At 39.5% G+C, this 19,015-nt stretch overlaps 1 non-coding gene and 1 pseudogene across 1 annotated transcript; one reads left to right on the top strand and one right to left on the bottom strand.

Annotated features, from left to right (window-relative positions):
* Positions 1-2,968: 2,968 nt before the first annotated feature.
* Positions 2,969-4,282, top strand: LOC148567815 (uncharacterized; annotated as a pseudogene).
* LOC148567816 (small nucleolar RNA R71) lies at positions 3,530-3,636 on the bottom strand. The gene has a single exon (XR_015882205.1). It is a non-coding gene; the product is annotated as a small nucleolar RNA R71 (small nucleolar RNA).
* Positions 4,283-19,015: the final 14,733 nt, after the last annotated feature.

Genomic DNA, 19,015 nt, shown 5'->3' with positions numbered 1-19,015 from the left:
TATGATTTCAGGTATTTTCTGGCTGAAATTGAGGGACTTGAGCAAAAATCAGATTCAGAGGTTGAAGAAGGACTGCAGATGCTGTTGGATTCTGACCTCCCTACACTCAAAGTGGATTTTCTGGAGCAACAGGAATCCAAATGGCACGCTCTCAATTGCGTTGGAAATTAGACATCCAGGGCTTTCCAGAAATAGATAATAGTCCATACTTTTCCCGATTTTAGACGACGCAAACTGGCGTTCAACGCCAGCTCTCTGCCCTATTCTGGAGTTAAACGCCAGAAACAGGTTCTAAAGCAAAGTTAAACGCCAGAAACAGGTTACAAACAGGCGTTTAACTCCAAGGAAGACCTCTACACGTGAAAGCTTCAATGCTTAGCCCAAGCACATACCAAGTGGTCCCGGAAGTGGATTTCTGCATCATTTACTCATTAATTTATGATATCTTAGACCTTTATGTGGGCTGGCCATTTGGCCACGCCTGGAGCTTCATCACTTATGTATTTTCAACGGTAGAGTTTCTACACACCATAGATTAAGGTGTGGAGCTCTGCTGTTCCTCATAAATTAATGCAAAGTACTATTGTTTCTCTATTCAATTCAAGCCTATTTCTTATCTAAGATATACACTTGTTCTTCAACCTGAGGAAGGTGATGATCCGTGACACTCATCATCATTCTCACCTATGAATGCGTGCCTGACAACCACTTTCATTCTACTTGCAATAGCTTAAGTGCATATCTCTTAGCCTCCTAGTTCATGACGCATGGTTGCCTCGCCTGACAACCAAGCCTTCCATTCCATAAGATCAGAGTCTTCGTGGTATAGGCTAGAATTATTGGCGGCCATTCTTGAGATCCGGAAAGTCTAAACCTTGTCTGTGGTATTCCGAGTAGGATCCGGGAAGGGATGGCTGTGACGAGCTTCAAACTCGCGAGTGCTGGCCGTAGTGACAGTCGCAAAAGGATTACTGAATCCTATTCCAGTATGATCGAGAACCGACAGATGAATAGCCGTGCGGTGACAGCGCATTTTGGACCATTTTTACTGTGAGGATGAGATGTAGCCATTGACGACAGTGATGCCCTACATAACTCTTGCCATGGAAAGGAGTAGGAATGATTGGATGAAGACAGTAGGAAAGTAGAGGTTCACGAGGAACAAAAGCATCTCTATACGCTTATCTGAAATTCTCACCAATGAATTACATAAGTATTTCTATCCTATTTTATGTTTTGTTTATCTTTTAATTATTAAAACTCTATAACCATTTGAATCCACCTGACTAAGATTTACAAGGTGACCATAGCTTGCTTCAAGCCGACAATCTCCGTGGGATCGACCCTTACTCACGTAAGGTTTATTACTTGGACGACCCAGTGCACTTGCTGGTTAGTTGTGCGAAGTTGTGACAAATAACTAAGATTATGAACGTGCGTATTAAGTTTTTAGTGTCGTTACCAAGGAATGAACGATCACGATTTCTGCGTACCAAGGCCCAACGTTGAATCCAACATTGGGTCAAACTCCAGGGCCAATGTCCCAGCCTCATTTGGCAACGTTTGACCCAACATTTGAGCTAAAACGTTGAATCCCAACGTCAACTCAATTTCAATTCAAAAAGGCACCCAGGAAGAGTATGAACGTTAACTTTTAAACGTCCTCATCAATTTCACTAATGGTCACTTCCAACTAGCTTCAACAGAGGCCAAAGGGCCCAGTCCAAGTACTTGAAGACTGAAAGAAGAAAGTGTATAGATAGATTAGAGCTTTAGTTAGAGAGGGGGCTTAGACACTGAGTACGGAAACTCTGCCCAATTTTACTCTGCACTTTGTACTTTTCATTCTGTAATGTACTTTTCAATTTCATTTTTCATTCTTAGAGCTATGAACAACTAAACACCCTTCATTGGGTTAGGGAGCTCTATTGTAATTCAATGGATCAATAATAGTTTTCATCTTCTTCTTCTATCTTTTCTCTTGATTTTGTTAGAAAACTTTCGATCATAATTCAATTGGATAGTTGTCTTGACTGAGAAGCTATTCATAATTGGGTTTCCTCTGATCCTTGAGAGAGGGATGAGGAAATCATGCTAGAAATGCTTTCTCACATTGGATTAGGTTGGGGGTTGGATGGATATTGTGACATTTAATCCTACCAATACTTTGATCTATGAATTTATGTGGTATAATCAGTGACCGAACTTTATCTCTTCTCATGAGCAATTAAACCAAGACATTGGGCAATTGTTCAAGTTTAGAGAGATTGGTGAGCCAAGAAATTGGAATCCAATCATCTAAGATTGCCAAGAAAAGTCAATGAATGCATTGATTGAGTGAGAGATGAAAATGATTTGATCCAGAGAGTTCAATATATTCTAAAACCCAATGAATCCCCTATTCTGCTCTTTAATTTGATGATTAATCCCCATTCTCGTTTAATTTCTTACAACTTTAGTTTCTGCTCTTTAGATTCTGCCATTTAATTTCTGTTCATTTAATTTCTTGCAATTTAATTTTCCCGCCAATTTACATTCTGCAATCCCAATTTCAATTCTGATTCAGTTCAACTAGAACAATTCTCCAATTAACATTGATCAATCAACCAATCTCTGTGGGATTCGACCTTACTCAATAGTGAGTTTTTACTTGACGACAATCCGGTGCACTTGCCGTTGGAAATTTGTTGAGAGACAGATTTTTGTGCATCAAGTTTATGGCGCTGTTGCCGGGGATTGTTTTTGTATTGACAATTATTAAATTGGAGGATAACTAGATTGAGCAATTTTTCTTTTCTTTTGTTCTTTACAGTTATTTCTTTTTGCACTTTCAGTTACTTTTCTTTGTTCTTTTACTTTCCAGCTCAACTAATTCACTAACTCACTAACTGTTTGATTAATTGCTCTATTCACATTTTTCATTAACTGTGAATTCTCCACTTGCTGGTTGCCTGTGTTTGCTAAGTGCATGACAGGTAGAAGAGGAGCTTAAACCTCTTTTGATAGTGAACCTGAGAGGACCTTCCTTAGATTAAGGAGGGAAGCAAGAGGCAAGGGAGTAGTTGGAGAAGAAGAGTTGGAAGAAGATCTAAATCTTGCTATAGAGGAAGAGGTACATAACTATGCTGGAGAAGGTGTAGCTAATCATGCTCCACAAGAAAGAAGAGTGCTAGGGTCCTACATCAATCCCAATCCTGAAAATTGTGAGAGCAGCATTCTCAAACCAACAATTCATGCCAACAACTTCGAATTGAAGCCACAACTCATTACTCTCGTCTAAAACAATTGTTCTTTCAGAGAAAGTGCCCAAGAGGACCCTAAGCAACACTTGACCACATTCCTAAGAATTTGTGATACTGTGAAGTCCAATGGTGTACATCCTGACAGCTATAGATTGCTCTTGTTCCCATTCTCTCTCAGGGACAAGGCATCTAAGTGGCTAGAGTCATTTCCTAAAGAAGGCCTCACAACTTGGGAAGATGTGGTAAACAAATTCTTGGCAAGGTTCTACCCTCCACAAACAGTCAATAGGATGAGAGCAGAGGTCCAGACATTCAGACAACAAGATGGGGAGACCTTGTATGAAGCATGGGAAAGGTATAAAGACTTGAAAAGGAAGTGTCCCCCGGATATATTTAACGAGTGAGAGCAACTGCATATCTTCTATGAAGGGCTGTCATATGAGTCGAAAAAGGCTCTAGATCATTCTTCTGGAGGCTCCCTCAACAAGAAGAAGACCATTGAAGAAGCTATTGATGTCATTGAGACAGTGGCCAATAATGAGTATTTCTATGCATCTGAAAGAAGCAACAATAGAGGGGTGATAGAGTTAAACAACATGGACGAAATTATGGCTCAGAACAAGATGATTGCTAAGCAACTAACTAATCTAACCAAGCAGATGGAGAAGAACCAAGTTACATCAATCAACACTCAATCATTAACATCCCAAGAGGAGTTCAATACAGAAGAAGGAGGAGATTGGGAGCAAGCTAATTACATTGGGAATTCATCAAGAAAACCTATAATCTTGGTTGGAAGAACCACCCAAACTTTGGGTGGGGAAATCAGCAAAACCAGAGCCAAGATCAAAGACCTCATAACTCCAATCACTACGACAACTCAACTTACCAACAACCCAGCCAAAGACCATTCCAAACCTCACAAAACACTTACTCCCAGCCTCTATATCAAGCATCAAATGGCCACTCTCAACAACCCAATTCCAATCTACCATCACCACATGATGATAGAATGTCCAGGATTGAGGCCACGCTTGTAGATCTTTGCACGGAATCCAAGGATATGAAGAATTTCAAGGAGGAAGTGATATCCAACATGCAGAACCAGGAGGCCGCCATCAGGAAGCTTGAGACACAAGTAGACTACTTATCAAAGCAAATTTCAACCCCCAATCCTCACAGGGGTACCATGGCAAACCAAAAGGAGGAGTGCAAGGAAATTACACTCCAAAGTGGAATGGAATTGAAAGACACCTCAAAGAAAACTCAAGAGAAGAACGCGGCAGGAGATCTAAGTGACAAAGAAGAGGTACAGACACATGCTCCCAATCCACCAGAAGAAAAGGAAGTCTTAAGGCCATATGTCCCTAAAGCTCTTTACCCTTAGTGATTAATGAAGAGTTCAAAAGACAACTAATTTTTCCAGGTTCTTGGAAATTTTCAAGAGACTTCAGATTAACATTCCCTTTCCTGAAGCATTAGAGCAAATGCCACTCTATGCTAAGTTTCTGAAAGAATTAATGACCAAGAAGAGAAGTTGGAGGAATGATGAAACTGTGGTGTTAACTGAGAAATGTAGTGCCATCATTCAGCACAAACTGCCTCAAAAATTAAAGGACCCAGGAAGCTTCCAAATTCCTTGCATCATAGGGGAAATCACAGTTGAAAAAGCCTTATGTGATTTGGGAGCTAGTGCAAATTTGATGTCCTTAGCAGTGCTGAAAAGAATGAAGATTGAGGAAGCCAAACCAACAAGAATGGCTCTCTAACTAGCAGACCGATTATTCAAATTCCCTTATGGAATAGTAAAGGATTTGTTGGTAAAGGTAGGAGACTTCATCTTCCCGGCTGACTTTGTGGTGTTGGATTTGGAGGAAGAAGCCCAAGCTTCAATCATTTTGAGAAGGCCATTTTTAGCCACTGCTGGAGCCATTATTGACGTTTAGGCTACATGATGAGAAAATGGTGTTTAATGTGTTCAAGGCCATGAGCACCCACAGGAATCACTAGAAGAGTGTATGAGGTTGGATGCAGTGGAAATTGTGGTGTAAGAAAACTTTGATGAAGAACTTAAAGAGGTGACAGAAGAGGATTCCACATTAAACATGGAGGTTGCCGAAGTCCATTCAGCTGAAATGCTCAGCCCAATCACATCAGAGGAAAAGAAAGAAAAGGAAGAAGCACCCAAACTTGAACTGAAAGCATTGCCCCCCACTCTCAAGTATGCATACTTGGGAAGTGATGAAAGTTACCCAATAATCATTAATTCTGCCCTTAGTCAAGAGCAGGAAGAGGAGTTAATCAAGGTGTTACAAAAGCACTATGGTACCATTGGATGGACCCTTGCTGATTTAAAAAGGATAAGTTTATCCATATGCATGCATAAGATCCTGTTGGAAGAAGATACAAAACCTTCCATTCAAGCCCAAAGAAGATTGAATCCAGTCATGAAAGAGGTGGTGCAAAAGGAGGTTATGAAGCTTTGGCAAGCAGGGGTGATCTACTCAATTTCAGATAGCCCATAGGTGAACCCTATCCAAGTGGTTCCCAAGAAGGGAGGCATCACTGTAATGCCCAATGAAAGGAACGAGCTCATCCCTACAAAAACTGTCCCGGGATGGAGGATGTGCATTACCTATAGAAAACTTAATGAAGCTACAAGAAAAGATCACTTTCCACTCCCTTTCATAGACCAGATGCTAGAAAGGCTTGCAGGACATGCATATTATTGCTTCTTGGATGGCTACTCAGGATACAATCAAATAGTAGTTGATCCAAGAGATCAGGAGAAAACATCCTTCACTTGTCCATATGGAGTATTTGCTTACAGACGTATGCCATTTGGATTGTGCAATGCACCAGCAACTTTCCAAAGATGCATGTTGTCTATCTTTTTAGACATGATTGAAAAATTCATTGAAGTCTTTATGGACAACTTTTCAGTATTTGGAGATTCCTTCCCTAATTGCCTACACCACCTTGCCTTGGTGCTAAAGAGATGCTAAGAGACCAATTTGGTTTTGAACTGGGAGAAGTGCCATTTTATGGTGACAGAGGGAATAGTCCTTGGTCACAAAGTCTCTAACAAAGGCATTGAGGTGGACAAAGCTAAAGTGGAATTAATTGAGAGATTACTGATGAGCGGATAATTTATACGCTTTTTGGCATTGTTTATAGTTTGTTTTTAGTATATTTTAGTTAGTTTTTATTATATTTTTATTAGTTTTTAAATAAAAATCACATTTATGGACTTTACTATGAGTTTGTGTGTTCTTCTGTGATTTCAGGTATTTTCTGGCTGAAATTGAGGGACCTGAGCAAAAATCTTATTCAGGGGCTGAAAAGGACTGCAGATGCTGTTGGATTCTGACCTCGCTGCACTCGAAGTAGATTTTCTGGAGCTACAGAAGCCCATTTGGATCGCTCTCAATTGCGTTGGAAATTAGACATCCTGGGCTTTCCAGCAATATATAATAGTCCATACTTTGCCAAGATTTGATGACCCAAACCGGCGTTCCAAGTCAGCATAGAAATTCTGGCGTCAAAACGCTAGAACTGGCATAAAAGCTGGAGTTAAACGCCCAAACAGGCACAAAAGCTGGCATTTAACTCCAAGAAAAGTCTCTACACATGAAAGCTTCAATGCTCAGCCCAAGCACATACCAAGTGGGCCCGGAAGAAGATTTCTGCATTAATTACTTATTTCTGTAACCCTAGGCTACTACTTTTCTATAAATAGGACCTTTTGCTATTGTATTTTCATACTTTCATATACTTTCATAGACTTTGATAGACCTTTTCATGTTTGGGGGCTGGCCTCATGGCCATGCCTGAACCTTGTTCTTATGTATTTTCAACGGTGGAGTTTCTACACACCATAGATTAAGGTGTGGAGCTCTGTTGTTCTACACGAATTAATGCAAAGTATTACTGTCTTTCTATTCAATTCATGCCTATTTCTGTTCTAAGATATCCATTCGCTCTTCAACATGATGAATGTGATGATCTGTGACACTCATCATCATTCTCACCTATGAACGCGTGCCTGATAACCACTTCATTTCTACATGCAATCATGCTTGAATGTGTATCTCTTGGGTTTCTAATCTGAGATTAGAACCTTCGTGGTATAGGCTAGAATTATTGGCGGCCATTCCTGAGGTCCGAAGAGTCTAAACCTTGTCTGTGGTATTCCGAGTAGGATCTGGGAAGTGATGACTGTGATGAGCTTCAAACTCGCGAGTTTTGGGCGTGTGACAGACGCAAAAGGATCAATGGATCCTATTCCAACATGATCGAGAACCGACAGATGATTAGCCGTGCGGTGACAGCGCATTTGGAACATTTTCACTGAGAGGACAGGAAGTAGCCATTGACAACGGTGATGCCCAACATAAAGCTTGATATGGAAGGGAGTATGAATGATTGGAAAAAGGCAATAGGAAAGCAAAGGTTCAGAAGGAACAAAGCATCTTCATACGCTTATCTGAAATTCCTACCAATGAATTACATAAGTATCTCTATCTTTATTTTATGTTTTATTCATATTTTAATTATCATTTCTCTATAACCATTTGAATCTGCCTGACTGAGATTTACAAGATGACTATAGCTTACTTCAAGCTGACAGTCTCCGTGGGATCGACCCTTACTCACGTAAGGTTTATTACTTGGACGACCCAATGCACTTGCTGGTTAGTTGTGTGGAGTTGTGATAAAGAGTTGAGATTACAATTGTGCATACCAAGTTGTTGGCACCATTGATGATCACAATTTCATGCACCAAGTTTTTTGTGTCGTTGCCGGGGAAAGGAACGAACAATAGTTTCGCATTTGTTTCCGGCATCAAAAGTGCCAAGTTTTTGGTTCGGCAACAACACCAAGTTTTTGGCGTCGTTGCCGGGGATTGTTCGACTTTGGACAACTGATGGTTCATCTTGTTGCTTAGATTAGGTAATTTTATTTTATGTTTAAGCTTTTTACTTTTTATTTTCGAAAAAAATTTCAGAAATACAAAAAAAAAATTTCTACTTTGTTCCTCAGAGTTTTTAAGAATGAATTCTAGAGTTTCACGATGATTTGTTGAAGTCTGTCTGGCTGTGAAGCCATGTCTAATCTTTTGGACAGAGGTTACAACTTATCATCACAAGAGCTTGTTGATTTCTATCGATTTTGCTGTTGAGAGTAATGATCTGCTGAAGCTTGGCTGGCCATTGGCCATGTCTAGTGTTTTGGACCGAAGCTTTCATTGAAGGCTTGGCTAGCTAGTAAGCCATGTCTAATTCCTGGACCGGAGTTTTAGACTAACATTGCAATGATTCCTGGAATTCTCATTAAAAATTTTGAATCTCTTTATATTCTTTTTCATATAATTTTCAAAAAATCACAAAAAAATTTTATAAAATCATAAAAATCAAAAATATTTTATTTCTTGTTTGAGTCTAGTGTCAATTTTTAAGTTTGGTGTCAATTGCATGTCTTTATTCTTCTTGCATTTTTCGAATATATGCAATATGTTCTTCATTGATCTTCAAGTTATTCTTGATGAGTCCATTGTTCTTAACTTTAATCTCTCTTATTTTGTGTCTTTTGTTGTTTCTTACATGCATTTTTTAAATTGTTATAGTCCTTAGTATACAATCTTCTGAGTTTAGTGATTTGCATGCATTATTTATTTGATCTTAGTTGCATTTTTTATTGTTTCTCATCATTAAAAATTCAAAAAATTTTTTTAAATTGTGTCTTTTCAAGTCAATCATACAGAGAATTGAAGATTCAGAACATTTAGCAGAGGAATTACAAAGAAAACTGGCGTTTAAACGCCAGCCAGGGTACCTGGCTGGGCGTTAAACGCCCAAAAAGGTAGCATTTTGGGCGTTAAATGCCATAATGGATGCCATTCTGGGCGTTTAACGCCAGGAGGACACTAGAGGGAAGATTTTGTTTTTAATTCAAATCTTTTTCAAATTTTCATAATTTTTCAAAATCAAATTTTTTTCAAATCATATCTTTTCAATCATATCTTTTCAAAATCAATTTCTTTTCAATTTTTTTTGTTTATTACTATTTTCGAAAATCCTTGCTACAATTAGTAATTTTCAAGTTATTACTTGCCTATTAAAAAAGGATCAAAAGTTTTAATTCTAGAATCATATCTTCTAATTTCTTGTTAGTCAAGTAATCAACTTTAATTTTAAAACTTTCTTTTTATAATTTAATTTTCAATCATATCTTCTCAATCATATCTTCTCAATCATGTCTTTTCAATCACATCTTTTTCAAAATTAATTTATCTTTTTGATTTCTAATTCCAAAATCTTTTTCAAAAATCACTTAATTTCTTTCCCAATCTTAGTTTTTGAAAATCATTTACCAAATTTTCAAAAATTCTCTTAATTATTTCAAAATATTTTCACTTTAATTTCGAATATTCTTCTCCTCTTCTCACATCCTTCTATTTATGGACTAACACTCCTCCTCAATGTATAATTCGAACTCTATCCCTCTTGATAAGTTCAAATTCTCTCTTTTCATATGAGCAGGAGCAAGGACAAAGACATTCTTGTTGAGGCTGATCTTGAACCTGGAAGGACCTTGAAGAGAAAACTAAGAGAAGCTAAAGTATAACTCTCTGTAGAGGACCTAACAAAGCTTTTCAAACAAGAAGAAGCCATGGCAGCCGAAAACAACAATGCCAACAATGCAAGGAAGGTGCTTGGTGACTTTACTGCACTTACTCCTGACTTCTATGGGAGAAGCATCTCAATCCCTGCCATTGGAGCAAACAACTTTGAGCTTAAGCCTCAATTAGTTTCTCTAATGCAGCAGAATTGTAAGTTTCATGGACTTCCATTGGAAGATCCTCATCAGTTATTAGCTGAATTCTTGCAAATCTATGACACTGTCAAGACCAATAGGGTTGATCCCGAGGTCTACAAGCTTATGCTCTTTCCCTTTGCTGTAAGAGACAGAGCTAGAACATGGTTGGATTCACAACCTAAAGAAAGCATGAACTCTTGGGAAAAGCTAGTCAATGCCTTCTTGGCAAAGTTCTTTCCACCTCAAAAATTGAGCAAGCTTAGAATGAAAGTCCAAACCTTCAGACAGAAGGAAGGTAAATCCCTCTATGAAGCTTGGGAAAGATATAAGCAATTGATCAGAAGGTGTCCTTCTGACATGCTTTCAGAATGGAGCATCATAGGTATCTTCTATGATGGTCTGTTTGAACTGTCCAAGATATCATTGGACTCTTCATCTGAAGAAGACGCCTGCAGAAGCTCAGGAACTCATTGAAATGGTTACAAATAACCAATTCATGTACACTTCTGAAAGGAATCCTGTGAATAATGGGACAAGTCAGAAGAAAGGAGTTCTTGAAGTTGATACTCTGAATGTCATATTGGCTCAGAATAAAATATTGACTCAGCAAGTTAATATGATTTCTCAGAGTCTGTCTGGAATGCAAGCAGTAACAGGCAGTACCAAAGAAGCTTCATCTGAAGAAGAAGCTTATGATCCTGAGAACCAGCAATGGAAGAGGTGAATTACATGGGAGAATCCTATGGAAACACCTATAATCCTTCATGGAGAAATCATCCAAACCTCTCATGGAAGGATCAACATAGGCCTCAACAAGGCTTCAACAACAATAATGGTGGAAGAAATAGGTTTAGCAGTAGCAAGCCTTTTCCATCATCTTCTCAGCAACAGATAGAGAATTCTAAGCAGAACCACTCTGACTTAGCAACCAAAGTCTCTGATCTAATTAACACCACTCAAAGTTTCATGACTGAAATAAGATCCTCCATTAGAAATTTGGAGGCACAAGCGAGTCAGCTGAGCAAGAAAGTTACTGAACTCCCTCCTAGTACTCTCCCAAGAAATACAGAAGAGAATCCAAAAAGAGAGTGCAAGGCTATCAACATGACCCACACGGCCGAACTTGGAGAGGAGGAAGAGGCAATGATCTCCACTGAGGAAGACCTCAATGGACGTCCACTGGTCTCCAAGGAGTTCCCTAATGAGGAACCATGGGAATCTAAGGCTCACACTGAGACCATAGAGATTCTATTGAACCTACTTCTGCCATTCATGAGCTCTGATGAGTATTCTTCCTCTGAAGAAGATGGAGATGTTACTGAAGAGCAAGTTGCTAAGTACCTTGGAGCAATCATGAAGCTAAATGCCAAGCTATTTGGTAATGAGACTTGGGAGGATGAACCCCCCTTGCTCACCAAAGAACTGGATGACTTGACTAGGCAGAAATTACTTCTAAAGAGACAGGATCCTAGAAAGTTCTCAATACCTTGCACCATAGGCACCATGACCTTTGAAAAGGCTTTGTGTGACCTAGGGTCAAGCATAAACCTCATGCCTCTCTCTATAATGGAGAAGCTAGGGATCCTTGAGGTACAAGCTGCAAGAATCTCACTAGAGATGGCAGACAATTCAAGGAAACAGGCTTATGGACTTGTAGAGGATGTCTTGGTAAAGGTTGAAGACCACTACATCCCTGCTGATTTCATAGTCCTAGACACTGGGAAGTGTATGGATGAATCCATCATTCTTGGCAGACCCTTCCTAGCCACAGTAAAAGATGTGATTAATGTTGACAGAGGAGAATTGGTCCTTCAAGTGAATGAGGACTCCCTTGTGTTTAAAGCTCAAGGATCTCCCTCTGTAACCATGGAGAGGAAGCATGAAAAGCTTCTCTCAATGCAGAGTCAAACAAAATCCCCACATTCAAACTCTAAGTTTGGTGTTGGGAGGCCACAACCAAACTCTAAGTTTGGTGTTGAGAGGCCATCATCATGCTCTGAGTACTTGTGAGGCTTCATGAGAGCCCACTGTCAAGCTACTGACATTAAAGAAGCGCTTGTTGGGAGGCAACCCAATTTTACTTATCTATGTTAAATTTCTATTTCCCATTGTTATTTTATGTTTTCTGTAGGTTGATGATCATGTGAAGTCACAAAAACAATTGAAAAAGTAAAAACAAACTGAAAAATAGAAAGCAAAACAGCACACCCTGGAGGAGAAGCTTACTGGCGTTTAACGCCAGAAATGGGCACCAGACTGGCGTTTAACGCCAGAAAAGGGCAAGAAGCTGGCGTTAAACGCCAGAAATGGGTAGCAACCTGGCGTTTAATGCCAGGATTGGCAGCAAAGGGCGTTTTGCAAGCCTAATTGGTGCAGGGATGAGAAATCCTTGACACCTCAGGATCTGCGGACCCCACAGGATCCCCACCAACCTCAATTCACTCTCTCTCTTCTTCACACCTTTTCATAATACTCTTCCCCAAATACCCTTCACCAATCACCTCAATACCTCTTCCCCAAAAACCCCTCACCTATCAAATCCTACCCTCTTCTCTATAAACTCTTCACCAATCCACATCCATCCATCATAAAACCCCACCTACCTCACCATTCAAATTCAAACCACTTCCCCCCCCCAAACCCACCCATACATGGCCGAACCTTACCCTCTCCCCTCTCCTATATAAACCACTCTTCACCCCTTCATTTTCACACATCCTAAACACTACTTCTCCCCCTTGGCTGAAACACTAACCCCCCTCAATCTCCTCTATTTCTTCTTCCTCTACTCTCTTCTTTCTTCTTTTGCTCGAGGACGAGCAAACCTTCTAAGTTTTGTGTGGTAAAAGCGTTGCTTTTTGTTTTTCCATAACCATTTATGGCACCTAAGGCCGGAGAAACCTCTAGAAAGAGGAAAGGGAAGGCAAAAGCTTCCACCTCCGAGTCATAGAAGATGGAGAGATTCATCTCAAAGGTCCATCAAGACCACTTCTATGAAGTTGTGGCCAAGAAAAAAGTGATCCCCGAGGTCCCTTTCAAGCTCAAAAAGGGTGAATATCCGGAGATCCGACATGAGATTCGAAGAAGAGGTTGGGAAGTTCTCACCAGCCCCATTCAACAAGTTGGAATCTTAATGGTTCAAGAGTTCTATACCAATGCATGGATCACCAAGAACCATGATCAAAGTGTGAACTCGGACCCTAAGAATTGGCTTACAATGGTTCGGGGGAAATACTTAGATTTCAGTCCAGAAAATGTAAGGTTAGCATTCAACTTGCCAACGATGCAAGGAGATGCACATCCCTACACTAGAAGGGTCAACTTTGATCAAAGGTTGGACCAAGTCCTCATAGACATTTGTGAAGAGGGCACTCAATGGAAGAGAGATTCAAGAGGGAAGCCAGTTCAACTAAGAAGGCATGACCTCAAGCCTGTGGCTAGGGGATGGTTGGAGTTCATCCAATGCTCAATCATTCCCACTAGCAACCGGTCTGAAGTTACTATAGACCGGGCTATCATGATCCATAGCATCATGATTGGAGAGGAAGTAGAAGTTCATGAGGTTATATCCCTAGAACTCTACAAGGTGGCAGACAAGTCCTCTACTTTGTCAAGGTTAGCTTTCCCTCATCTTATTTGTCACCTTTGCAATTCAGCTGGAATTGACATAGAGGAAGACATCCTCATTGATAAGGACAAGCCCATCACTAAGAAAAGGATGGAGCAAACAAGAGATCCCACTCATGGACAAGAGCATGAGGAAATTCCTCATCATGAAATCTCTGAGATGCCTCAAGGGATGCATTTTCCTCCACAAAATTATTGGGAGCAAATCAACACCTCCCTAGGAGAATTAAGTTCCAATATGGGACACTTAAGGGTGGAGCACCAAGAGCATTCCATCCTCCTTCATGAAATTAGAGAATATCAAAGAATCATGAGAGAGGAGCAACAAAGTCAAGAAAGAGATATTAAGGAGCTCAAGCACTCCATAAGATCTTCAAGAGGAAGAACAAGCCGCCATCACTAAGGTGGACCCGTTCTTTAATTTCCTTGTACTTTATTTTCTGTTTTTCGAAATTTTATGCTTTATGTTTATCTATGTTTGTGTGTTTATTACATGATCATTAGTGTCTAAGTGTCTATGCTTTGAAGCTATGCATATGAATCCATCACCTTTCTTAAAATCCTGGCCTAAGCGGCTAAACCAAGCTGTCCCTAACCATATACTTGTGGCGTGAAGGTGTCAAGTGAAAACTTGACACTGAGCGGTTAAAGTCGTGGTCCAAAAGCAAAAAGAGTGTGCTTAAGAGCTTTGGACACCTCTAATTGGGGACTCTAGCAAAGCTGAGTCACAATCTGAAAAGATTCACCCAGTTATATGTCTGTGGCATTTATGTATCCGGTGGTAATACTGGAAAACAAAATGCTTTGGTTCACGGCCAAGACTCATAAAGTAGCTGTGTTCAAGAATCAACATACTGTACTAGGAGAATCAATAACACCATCTGAATTCTGAGTTCCTACAAATGCCAATCATTCTGAACTTCAAAAGGATAAAGCGAGATGCCAAAACTGTTTAGAAGCAAAAAGCTAATAGCCCTGCTCATCTAATTAAGATTGATTTTCATAGATGTTTTAGAAATTCATTATATATTCTATTCTTTTTATCCTATTTGATTTTCAGTTGCTTGGGGACAAGCAACAATTTAAGTTTGGTGTTGTGATGAGCGGATAATTTATACACTTTTTGGCATTGTTTTTAGTATATTTTTAGTATATTTTAGTTAGTTTTTATTATATTTTTATTAGTTTTTAAATAAAAATCACATTTCTGGACTTTACTATGAGTTTGTGTGTTTTTCTGTGATTTAAGGTATTTTCTGGCTGAAATTGAGGGACCTGAGCAAAAATCTGATTCAGATGCTGAAAAGGACTGCAGATGGTGTTGGATTCTGACCTCACTGCACTCGAAATAGATTTTCTGGAGCTATAGAAGCCCAATTGCCGCGCTCTTAATTGTGTTGGAAAGTAGAAATCTTGGGCTTTCCAGCAATATATAATAGTCTATACTTTGCTAGGGATTTGATGGCCCAAACCGGCGTTCCAATTCAACATAGAAATTCTGGCGTCAAAACGCCAGAAATGGCATAAAAGCTGGAGTTAAACGCCCAAACTAGCACAAAAGCTGGCGTTTAACTCCAAGAAAAGTCTCTACACATGAAAGCTTCAATGCTCAGCCCAAGTACATACCAAGTGGGCCCGGAAGAAGATTTTTGCATTAATTACTTATTTCTGTAACCCTAGGCTACTACTTTTCTATAAATAGGACCTTTTGCTATTGTATTTTCATACTTTCATATACTTTCATAGACTTTGATAGACCTTTTCACATTTGGGGGCTGGCCTCACGGCCATGCCTGAACCTTGTTCATATGTATTTTCAACGGTGGAGTTTCTACACACCATAGATTAAGGTGTGGAGCTCTGCTGTTCTTCATGAATTAATGCAAAGTAATACTGTCTTTCTATTCAATTCACACCTATTTCTGTTCTAAGATATCCATTCGCTCTTCAACATGATGAATGTGATGATCCGTGACACTCATCATTATTCTCACCTATGAACGCGTGCCTGACAACTACTTCCGTTCTACATGCAATCAAGCTTGAATGTGTATCTCTTGGGTTTCTAATCTAAGATTAGAACCTTCGTGGTATAGGCTAGAATTATTGGCGGCCATTCCTAAGGTCCGGAAAGTCTAAACCTTGTCTGTGGTATTCCGAGTTGGATCTGGGAAGGGATGACTATGACGAGCTTCAAACTCACGTGTGTTGGGCGTGTGACAGACGCAAAAGGATCAATGGATCCTATTCTAACATGATCGAGAACCGACAGATGATTAGCCGTGCGGTGACAGCGCATTTGGAACATTTTCACTGAGAGGATGGGAAGTAGCCATTGACAATGGTGATGCCCAACATAAATTTTGCCATGGAAGGGAGTATGAATGATTGGAAGAATGCAATAGGAAAGCAGAGGTTCAGAAGGAACAAAGCATCTTCATACGCTTATCTGAAATTCCTACCAATGAATTACATAAGTATCTCTATCTTTATTTTATGTTTTATTCATATTTTAATTATCAATTCTCCATAACCATTTGAATCTGCCTGACTGAGATTTACAAGATGACCATAGCTTGCTTCAAGCCGACAGTCTCCGTGGGATCGACCCTTACTCACGTAAGGTTTATTACTTGGACGACCCAGTGCACTTGCTGGTTAGTTGTGCGGAGTTGTGATAAAGAGTTGAGATTATAATTGTGCGTACCAAGTTGTTGGCACCATTGATGATCACAATTTCGTGCACCAATTACCTCCACCGAGTAATGTCAAGGAAATTAGGAGTTTCCTAGGACATGCTAGATTTTACAGAAGGTTTATCAGAGACTTTTCAAAAATAGCCAAGCCCTTGAGTAACTTGTCTCTGATACACCTTTTGTCTTTGATCAAGATTGCATATTGGCTTTTGAAACTTTAAAGAAAAAGCTTTCCTCAGCACCAATCATTGCCCCACCTAACTGGGATTTACCCTTTGAACTGATGTGTGATGCATCAGATGTTGCTTTTGGGGCGGTGTTAGGACAGAGGAAAGGGAATGTAGTGCATGTCATATACTATGCCAGCAAAGTACTAAATGAAAGCCAAAGGAACTACACAACTACTAAAAAGGAATTACTAGCAATAGTATTTGCATTTGATAAGTTTACATCATATCTCATTAGATCTAAAGTGATTGTCTTTACTGATCATGCAGCATTGAAATATCTACTTGCCAAGCAAGAATCAAAACTAAGGTTGATAAGGTGGATCTTATTGCTGCAGGAGTTTAACATAGAGATTAAAGACAAGAAAGGAGTGAAAAATAAGATGGCAGATCACTAGTCAAGGATTCCCTATGAAGAAGAAAGCACACACAGCCTGAATATAAGTGAATGTTTCCCTGATGAGCAACTGATGTTGGTTCACAAGGCATCATGGTTTGCAGACATTGTAAATTTTAAAGCCACTGGGGAGGTGCCTTCAGAATTCAACAAACATCAGAGGAGGAAGCTTGTTAATGATGCAAAGTACTTCATTTGGGATGAACCATATCTTTTCAAGAAATGTTCAAATGGAATACTTAGAAGGTGCATTTCAGAGGAAGAAGGAAGGGAATTCCTATGAAATTGTCATGGTTCATGCTGTGGGGGACATTTTGGAGGAGAAAAGACTGCAGCCAAAGTACTACAATATAGATTCTTTTGGCCCACCATTTTCAAGGATGAAAAAGAATTGGTGCAACACTGCAATGAATGCGAAAGAGCAGGAAATTTACCCAAAAGAAAAGAAATGCCACAACACTTCATCCTATAACTTGAATTATTTGATGTATGGGGAACTGATTTCATGGGACTATTCCCAAGCTCATACTCAAATAAATATATTTTGGTGGCAGTGGATTATGTATCAACATGGGTAGAAGCCATTGCAACTCCAATAAATGATAATAAGGTGGTGATGAATTTTCTCAGAAAGAACATTTTCAGCAGATTTTGGGTGCCTAGAGCTCTTATCAGTGATGGAGGAAGCCATTTTTTCAACAGACCACCAGAAAGTCTCCTCCTGAGATATGGAGTAAAGCACAAAGTTGCCACACCCTACCATCACCAAACAAGGGGGCCGACAGAGATATCCAACAGAGAACTAAAAAGAATCTTAGAAAAAACTATGGGAGCTTCAAGAAAAGATTGGTCCAAGAAGTTGGACGATGCTCTTTGGGCCTACAGGATTGCCTTCAAAACACCAATTGGGATGTCCTTATATCAATTGGTGTATGGGAAGGCTTGTCATCTACCATTGGAGCTTGAACACAAAGCATTCTGGACTCTCAATGTAAGAACCGCAACTAATCAACCGGTTAATTAAGTGATTATAACGCCCAAATTAGACTCCGAAAAGTTAGAGAGAGAAATAGAGGATTTAAAGTTTGGTTAAACCGGTTCAAGTCTGCCCGGTACCTATGAGAAAAAGTGAAAACCTGTAAAAAACCTTAGAAAAATATTAGAAGTTAAAAACCGGGCATTAATTTTAAGGGTTTGGCCTGAAGTTGGGCCAAACGGGCTAAAAACGCTAACAGGTTGGACTGGGCCCAAGCCCAATATATATAAGGTTGATTTAATGAACCAATCAACACAAACACACACACACACCCAGCTGAAAGAGAAGGAGAAGAAGAGAACCGTTGAGCACTATTCATCATCTTCTTTCCAAGCTCATATCTTGAGCTATAGAGCTCCGATCGCCGCATCGTTTGCGGCTACACGTTTCTTGTGAAGAGCTCTACAAAACCCATATAAGAAACTGGTAAGTAAAGCTCAAAATCCCCTTAGTTCTTCTCTTTCAAATTTTAGGTATTTAGGGCTTTTGGTTAAGTGAGTTTTTGTGATTTACTTGTTTAGGTTCACTTTAATCCTTACTTAGCATTGGGTTTTGGCTTCCAAAGCTATTGGGAAAGGTAAAAGCTCTTGATCCTTTGTGAGATTATGTTTATGTTGAACCCTAGGTTGATTTGTGGTGATTTATATGTATATAGCTTGATTATTGTGAGTTTGGGAGCTATTGGAATATATTGGTGCTTGTTGAAGTAGAATTGAAAGCTTGGTTTGGAGTTGAGAGCCTGCTTATGCTCATTTTGGGTTTTGGTGCATATAGGGAATTGGCCAAGTTATGGTTTCAGTTTCCTCTATGTAGTATATAATACTCATGGACACTTAGGCTAGTGACCCATAGGATAGGATTGAAATAAAATGATTGTTGATATGTTGAATGTTGATTGATGTATGATGGTTTATGATGAGTTGATGAATGTTGGGTTCAATTATGATGAGTGACAATGATATGATGATCAT

The sequence above is a fragment of the Arachis ipaensis genome, chromosome B4, assembly GCF_059453495.1.
Source record: "Arachis ipaensis isolate K30076 ecotype BB chromosome B4, ASM5945349v1, whole genome shotgun sequence".
Taxonomy (NCBI): domain Eukaryota; kingdom Viridiplantae; phylum Streptophyta; class Magnoliopsida; order Fabales; family Fabaceae; genus Arachis; species Arachis ipaensis.
This window is presented reverse-complemented; position numbering and strand designations above follow the sequence as displayed.